General features: G+C 39.6%; 1 non-coding gene across 1 annotated transcript; it reads right to left on the reverse strand.

Moving 5' to 3' along the window:
* Positions 1–1,170: 1,170 nt before the first annotated feature.
* On the reverse strand, positions 1,171–1,353 carry LOC116270427. Its single transcript, XR_004178464.1, has one exon.
* Between the last annotated feature and the right edge of the window lie 8,038 nt (positions 1,354–9,391).

The following is a 9,391-nucleotide window of genomic DNA, read 5'->3' on the forward strand; positions in this document are numbered from 1 at the left end:
TTCACCTATCAGCACACATTTACTAAGTCACTTACACCAGGCATTGCACAAGACAATAGAGTTACAGGGTCAAAGAAGGCCCAGTCATTGCCACCAAGGAGTTCCCAACCCAGTGGAGAACACAGAAAGGAAACTTTAAGAATTCAGGAGAAACTCAACCTTAACATTTGCAGGCCTGAGGCTGAGGGTAAAAATAGGGGCCTGCATATTATATATTAGAATGTCTAAATTATATAATTCAAGCTAGCAAGCAGTTAAATAAAGTATGTTCTTTCCTACAATCTTAATAAATGTAACTTCAAAATTACCCAGAAGGCAGATTCCAATTTAGAACTAGCAGAACAGGAAAAACAAAAAATGTATCCTGTGGCTTACTGCCCTTCTCTTCCTTCCTGCAGCTCCAGGCTGCCTGGCAAGGGGTCTGGCACACACATGTGGACACCTTCACATGTGCAAGCTCTGTCCACAGCCCCTGCAAATAGCTGTCCCTTGATGGATCAAATAAAAAGACCTACAAAAGTTCTGGAAATAGACTCAGGGCAGAGGGTTTTGGAGTCTGGGTTTGAAGTGTGTTCAAGGATTGGGGCACCCATCAAGAGGGACATTACAAAAAGAACAGGGCAGGGCCCTCTAAGGCAGTGCTTGGCAAACACCTGCATGAGCACCACCTAGAGACTGCGTTAGAACGTGGATTCCTGAACTCCACCCCCAGAGGTGAGGCTTCGGTGGGTCTGGGATGCAGCCCAAGAATTTTCATTTCTAACAGTTCCCACAGGATGTCTATCAGTGGACCACACAATGAACAGCCTGAAGCACAGGACCCAGGACACGGCTCTGTTAAGTCAAGTCTAATGGTGGCACTGATTTAGTGAGATATGTGCTACCCAAAAACTATGCAGAGTGCTAGCTGTAGCCACAGTAAGTGTATGTACACCTACATATATACAAGTATACGCTGCAAGCCAACTTTGTGCCAAGTACTATATTGGCTGCCTCATTCACTCACCAAATAATTATTGAACAAGAGACTATAAATGTGAAAGAACTGTATATCAAAAAAGGCCCATCTTATTATATGTAAATTTAAGTTTTTAATTTAAAAATGTTTAAAATAAAAAGCAAAAAAAAAATCAATCTGTTCTAGAGATTTCCACTTTTTTGCGGGTGGAGTCCTATTTATAGTATCATACATGATCAAACTGCCACTAGAATGTTCACACCTGTTGCTGCAAATTCAAATCCCAGGAAAGACTTCTCCTGGGAATTTACTTTAGGTCAGGGTTGGGCTGCCAGTACAAGGCTGTACCCACAACTGGGCAGGCTCAACCACACAGGAGCCTTTCCCCAGACCATTAGAGTTCCACTGCTAACAGCAGAGTAGCTCGTATCGGAATGTTACTCCTGCTACCAATTATCAACTCTTGTCAAAATATTTTAAAAACTTGGAGGCACTAGAAAACAATCTACTGTGTGTCGGATGCAAGTGTAGGCATGAATATACTTCAGTGGGAAAAGAAAAAGTTCATGCCTTCTTTAATATATATGCCTGTAGCATACATCCACTATTCTCATAATATTAAAAATCAATCATAGATAGCCTCGCTTTAAAGATGAGGAAACTGTTTCTGAGATGTTAAGAAATTTGTTACACACAACCCAGCAGAGCAAGTATTTGAACTCAGGCCACCCCCACGCCCTCCCTGCTCTACAATGAATAATGGGGGAAACTCAAGGGAGACAAGGAGCTCTAGGTAGACCTTCTGAAAGAGGTTTTAAACCTTCTAAAATGAGTTTTAACTAAGAAAAGTTACCAAGGCGGAAAGAACAAAGGAGAATCACAATGGAGATAAAGACCTTCCAGCAGAGAGGAGGGCTTGTGTGGAGGCAGGAGTATTACGTATGATGGTGAATAGAAGGAATTAAGAGTGGATGCTTTTATCTGCAATGAAGGGTAGTCACAGCAAAGCGGGAAAGCAAGAAGGGGCATATACATGGGGAGAATAACTCATGGATGTATGCACGAAGCACTAAGCAAATGGGTTTCAGGGAAAGACAAAGAAGGCTTGGGAGATTCATTTCTGAGATCCATTTTATGCATGTTCTTCTAGTCCTCTCACCTCCTGTAGTAATTAATGTCCACCAAGTTTGTTTGGTAGCTACTTACACACCTTCAAATGAAACCTGTTGATGTTTTGAACATTTATTTAAGTAGTCTGTTATTATTCCACTATCCACATGTCATCTGCATCTTGGCATCTCAACAGCCTGCATCATTTGCGAGCAAGAACTGCGTGGGTGGATTTCACAGAACAGCCCCTCATTATTTGTTGATTTGGTTCAAAAATGACTGAAGTGTCAATATACTTTGCAAGGAAGTTATTAGCAATGAAAATGTCAAGTTACTTCTCACTGGTGATGAACAGAACAAACACAACACGTCCCTTCTGAAGGTGCTCAGAAACATTCATACTTGTAGAACCCAATTTGAGAAGCAGAAATAAACAGAACTAGTTCCTAATTGGACAAGTTTCTTTATGACATCTTGATCTAAACAGAGCTAATAGTTTTGGTCATAATTTCTCATATGAATCTTAAGATGGTTATATGGAATTTAAAATCATCTCTAAAATTCTATCAACTACATATATTTCACCAACTCCCTTACACGTTCCTTTAACCATTGAATAAGATAACAAATGAGATTTATCACAATGTATTTTAAAATCATGTACAATAGAAAATAGCATCAAAGTGACCTCCAAGGAAGTGAATTCTCTTTGTGCACTGAACTGGAGGTGTCGAGGGAATACTGATGTCGGTTTGGTTTTTTGCAGCAGAAAATGTACACAGTAGTCACCAAAAAGAGAACTATAGACTTCCCAACTTGTAGTGTAATGTCCCATTAAGGAAGTGTAGCTTCTTAATTCCCTCAGCACCTAAAGCACTGTATGAAGTATCCACTCTCCACAAAGAGTACTACCAAATTTGGGACAGTACGTTATGCCACGTCAAGTATATGGCACAATTTGCCATAAGGCAGACTTCTGTTGACCCCTGCCATAAAAAACTCAGCTTTAGTTGTGTACACACAGAGCAAGCCACCCACACTGGGAATGAGGGTGGAAAAGAGATGAGTTAGAACCTTTTTGGATTATATTGAGCCTATTTGAAGGCTGCTACTCATCAAGTTGACCTTAACATTCCCCTCAGCTTGATTAAACTTTAGAGAGACTTCTACCTGCTCACAGGTCTCTGACTTCCCTTAGAGAATTTACTTTATATAATTTGCAACTGGAGCTGGGCATGGTGGCTCACGCATGTAATCACACTTTGGGAGGCCGAAGTGGAAATATCTCTTGAAGCCAGGAGTTCAAGACCAGACTGGGAAATATAGTTAGACCCCATCTCTACCAAAAAAAAAAAATTAATAGCTTGGCATTGTGGCACACACCTGTAGTCTCAGTTACTCAGGAGGCTGAGGCAGGAGGATCCCTTGAGCATGGGAGTTTGAGGCCACAATGAACTATGATCTTACCAAAGCACTCCAGCCTGGGTGATAGGGTGAGACTCTGTCTTCAAAAAAACAAAACAAAACAAAAAAATTCAGTTGCACATTTTTATATGCCCCTTTGAGATGTAAATGTCTTATGACTCAAGAATGTCTTTCTCAAGGACCTGGAAACCATCGCTTTGAAATGTAATTATCAAGAAAGATATTCCTCCTATCTCCCAGTCTCTGTGGAAAGGTAGGAGCCTAACTTCCATTATGGACAATTAGCAAACACAGATGGCCTAATCACATTGACCAACCTCCTTTTGGGTTCTTCCACAAGATGATCTGAGAGCACTGGGAGGAAGGAAATAAGAAGTCTAATAGAGCATCCATGCTTTCTGAGGTTCAAAATTAGACTTACCAGTGGGGTGGACCAGGGAGGATGTGACCAAGACACAGTGGCATGAAAAGACAAAAGGCCCTATGAAATAAAATTCCCTGGAGATTCTGGGCTGGTGACTCAGGATCAAAAACTAAGGGTTTGGGGCAGAAAGAGCATATGGCTATGTCCTATGCTTTGGGGGACAATGACCAGTCTTATGAGAGTCCACTAAGAGAACAGTAGTCCTAGAGTCCAAGCTTGGGCACACCGTGTCTTGTGCAAGGACCAGGCACTATAAGCATCAGGAACCAACAGCAACAGCAACACCTTGTGGCTCCAAGAGACAATGGCCATGAAAGACTCTGCTTGGCCTTTTATAGAGAGGGCTGGTTCCCCTCATTCAAACAAATGAGCCCCAAAGTTCTTAGGCAGTTGGAGGTTGAGATTCGGGATAGGTAAACTTCAAGTGGAAGATAATGAACTTCCTGCTCACAGCACAGCTGCTCAAACAAACGATTTTTAAAAGTAAAGAGATTTTAATGCATTTAAAGAGGAAAGTACACCGACATTTCTGAGCTGGTCATCCAATATAGTTTTTGGATTTTTATTTTTTTAATGAAAATAGACATGTGACAAAAAACTACTTCTCTCTTTTCTAGAGACATAAAATAAATATTTGTGAAGGTGTAGAAACCAGAACTCAATCACAATTGGACAGGTAGAGATGGAAGTTTTCAGCTGGAATAATTTCCAAGCTCATATCTTCCCTCTACTGGATATGACTTAGTTTATTACAACAGTAGCACTGAGAGCCCTGACTAGGCCCCTGGGAAAGCTCTGAGAAGCTCCAGCTGTTCAGTCACTTTGGCCATCAAGTAGTTGAAGGAGGCAGCAGTGTTAGAAGCAGTGAATCTGCCTCGGCCTCAGCAAAGGTTCTGTGCTTCAGACGGAATAAAGTTACCTCAGATTTATTAAGTAATAATAGGCAGACTCAAATTACCCAGAATTTTTATGTTTAACTTAATAATTCTTATCACACAGATAAGACATTTCTATAGAAAAATTATTTTTAAAAATCCCATAATCTCACCACCCATTGATAAGCACAATAGTATTGTCGATATTCTAATGTAGATATTTCTAAACTTTTATATAAATATATACTTTTAACAGAGTAGACTCACAATGTATATCCCTTAGTAAACTTTTTTTCTCTTAATACATCAAAGTTTTTGTTGTCGTTGTTTTGTTTTTGTTTTTGTTTTTTAGAGATAGGGTCTCATTCTGCTACCCAGGCTGGAAAGCAGGGCACAATCATACCTCACTGCAAGATCAACCTCCCAAGCTCAAGTGATCCTCCCACCCGAGCCTCCCAAGTAGCTGCGACTACAGCCAGGCATGGTGATGCATGCCAAATTACTATTATTATTATTTATTATTTTCTTTTTGTTTGTTTGTAGAGACCAGGTCTCTCTATGGTCCCGAACTTCTGGCCTCAAGTGATCCTCCTGCCTCAGCCTCCCAAAGTGCTGGGATTATAGACATGAACCACTGCACCAAGCCACAAAACCTTTTCATAGACAATAAATATAGATATGCTACATTACACTAAGTGAACACAGTCGTTTGAGAAATTTCTACAGACTCTTTAGCAACTATTCAGACGTATGTATATAGACAGGGACATGCACAATATTTTCATTTTTGACTTATGGAATTGAGCTCTCCTTTGTGACACAGCTGTACCATTTTGTGAGTCTGCACTAAGGGTACATGTGACAATGGGGAGTTGTCATTGCTTTATCTTTTTTTTTAATGCCTTACAACTCACCCTCCATTCCCAAACACTGTATCAAGAAGAAAGGAGCGAGACTGTCTCACACAAAGCATTCAAATATCCCATCATTCTACAGTCATTAGTAAAGGCATATTTCAATGTGACAGCTGGATGACATCTCACCCTCTCTATTAGGATGGAGAGGATGCCCATTTCCAGGAAGAAGGCTGCATGCCTGATGTGTGAAATCTATCAATTGATCTTTTATACCCCATCTATTACTTGACATAATCTGCACTATGTTAAATCATTTCATCCCCGCTAGACAACCAAGTAATATCTCCACCAAACCTCAGCATGCTGTGTTCTCTAGCCTCACTTCTACTGCTGGGTTGTCTTAAATTTTCTTAAATTAAAAGACAAGAAACAAGCTTTCACTCCCAGAAGCCATGAGGCCTCCTGCTGCTTTTGAATGAAGCATCTCTGACCCTTATCACAAATATATTAAGCAAAGAGAGGTTAAAAATCCACTGAGGGGAACATGGTCAGCCATGAGTCATTTATGCCCTGGGGTGAAATGAGAAGTCATAAATTAAAGTAAATCAATTCCAATGGTGTATCAGAGGAGAGGAAAGACATGAAAATCTCAGGCTGTCTCATTACTAATACAGGATCTGTGCGTGGTGAATAAGTCTCCAAAGATGTGGAAGTAAGTGGAGAGAGGAAGAGAAGCTGCTCTCAGAGGAATGGGTAGGGATACTTCAGCCAGTGATGATTTCAGCATAATTATTGTAATTCATAACCAAATAGACAAAAATGAATTTTTGAAACCACACTACTTGACCTAAAGCTAATTTCAAGCCCCTCTTGAAAACTAATTTCAAGTCCCCTGTTACATGTGCATAGGACAGATGTGGGATTGATTATACATTCTGTGACTCTGCCATGCATTACCTAAGATGACACCAAATTCAAAGGCCCTTACGCCTTCCAATGCTCAGCTGCCATTCACCACTATTTCTTGGGTGAACTGACTTATTCAATGGCACAAGAAAAATCTCTGTCTCCTGGACTCTGACATAGGCTTCCTGCCATTCAAAAGTTCTCTTACTAGTCATATTGACCAAAAAAATATATACTTGCTATGACTACATTTAGTTATTTACCTATTAATCAAAATGCAGCCCCTGGTCCTGTCCAACTCCCTACACTTCTGTTTTACATTCTTTCAAAAAAATTTTGTTAATAAAGGCAATTCATCACGTGTAAAAATAAATGCAACCACGCCTTTTAGATGTCTTCCATATAAAGCAATTCACAAATCAGACAAAATACTATATGGGATGAAGTTTCCAGATGAAATCTGATGAGAAGTATTCAAATCTACACATCTGGGAAAATCAATGAATTGCAAGTAGACAGAGGCCACAATTGAAGTTTCAGCCTCTTGAGCTGTTTCACTGGTCTGTAGGCTCCATGAGAGTTGAAACAGTGTCTGAGCTGTTTACCACTGTATCCCCAGCACCAAGTACAGTAGCATAGAGTGAATATTTACCAAATAGTGGTATGTAGAAGAGAGGAAGGAAAGGAGGGAGGGAAGCAGGGAAAAAATAGTGATTGGAGGAGGGAAGCACAGGAGTGGAGCAAGTCACATGACTTTTTCTTTAAAAATAACTACTTCATTATTTTGGTGAAAAATATTCATAATTATTATAAAAATTTGAGCCTTGCAGAAAAATACAAAGAAGAAAAAATCACCCCAAATCTTGTCACAAAGAATAAGTATCATTAGCATTATATGAACAAATTTTCAGCCATTTTCTATGAACATATACAAATAAAAGCACTAACACACTTATATCATCATCTTATAAACCTGAATCATACTGTGCATTCTATCACTTTGATTTAAGCTAGCCCAAATGAGCCTCCCTCCCAAGCAGTCAGTTTTCTGATCTTGGTAACTAAAATTGAACACATTGAAATGTAATGACTATGGCTGTGTCTGTACGAAGAAAGGTATCACTGCCCCTGGGTAGCAGACTGCCACCAGACTGAGACACTGCCCTGATCAACTTCAGCATTTCAGCAACAAATGAATCATTAGACCGCATCAATGTCACTGACCAGGACATAACACAGATAAGGCTCCCTCCCAAGCAGTCAGACTTCTGATCTTGGTCAGACTAAAACAGCTGACATTGAATTGTCATGTTTATCGCATCTAGTTTTATATAAAATGATGACAAATAAAGTAGTTATCAGTGTACTGGCTGGGCGCAGTGTCTCACATCGGTAATCCCAGCATTTCGGGAAGCCGAGACAAGTGAATCACAAGGTTAGGAGTTCAAAGACCAGTCTGGCCAAGATGGTGAAACCCTATCTCTACTAAAAGATACAAAAAAAATTAGCCAGGCAAGGTGGTGGGGGCCTGTAATCCTAGCTACTTGGGAGGCTGAGGCAGAGAATTGCTTGAACCTGGGAGGCAGAGGTTGCAGTGAGCAGAGATCGTGCCACTGCACTCCAGCCTGGGCAACAGAGAAAGACTCCATCTCAAAAAAAAAAAAAAAAAGAAAAAATTGATATCAGTGTATCTGCACAATTGAGCACCAATTTCTCTTTTGGGATCTCTACTTTGGACCACAAAGCTAGTATCTTTTGATATCTTTTACGGCAAGTTTGGACTATCGGGAGGTGATATTGACTTTGAGATGAGGAAGTGATCTGGACATGCTGAGCTTATTCCTCCTCTCTTCCAGATCTGCCTCCCAGCAAAGAAAGACATTTCCCTGGTCCACCATCCCTGAGGTATATGGCACACAGCAGAAAAGACTGCCCCACGTGGAGAGGACTGCAGCCGTCCAGTGCAGCCTAAGATTAGGTGAGTAATTCTAATTCCAGGGTTCAATAGTTAGAAGCTCAGACCTAAGCTTTTCCATAGAGCCATATCAGCAACAAAACCAACATTTTGATCTTCATTAGACTCCTTTCTTGATTGGATTAACACTTGAGATAGGAAATGAGGGTGTAATTTATGAGCTCTTCCTACACTAAAGTCCTGTAACAAATATCAAACTCTTATTCCATAACTGCTATGGTTTGTTTCAATATATAATCTACAGAATACATTGGGTACTGGATTAAGAAATCAATTCATATATATCAATTCATGCTTATACATATATATGTGCATTAAATATATGAAGATATGTCTATAGTCATCTGAGTTATTTGTACTTTATCAGTTTTAATGAAATAGTCCCACTTTCTAAGAATGCAGCAATGTTTTTCTACTACCACAGAACTTGAAGTTAGAAGATGCGATACATATAGAGAGAGATAAATAGATGTATATATAGGAATTCCTGTTCTTCAAACCTCCGTTCAAAACTCACACTCATTGTTATTGCACAGGAATATAAGAAGTTTCTAAAACAAGAATCAGCAAAGTATAGTCCACAGGCCAAATCCAGCCTGTTACCTATTTTTGTATAAATAGAGAGCTAAAATGATAGGTTTTAGATTTTTTAAATATTAGAAAAACAAAAATTATGCAACAAAGACTATGCATGGCCCACAAAACCTAAAACGCTTACTATCTGGTTTTTTCACTTAAAAAAAAAAAAAAAAAAAATTTTGCCAAATCCTGTTCTACACCAACTCTTTCTCAACACACACACACACACACACACACACACACACACAAATATTCTTGTCTCCTACCTTAAGGTTAATTCTA

Source organism: Papio anubis, chromosome 14, assembly GCF_008728515.1.
Source record: "Papio anubis isolate 15944 chromosome 14, Panubis1.0, whole genome shotgun sequence".
NCBI lineage: Eukaryota > Metazoa > Chordata > Mammalia > Primates > Cercopithecidae > Papio > Papio anubis.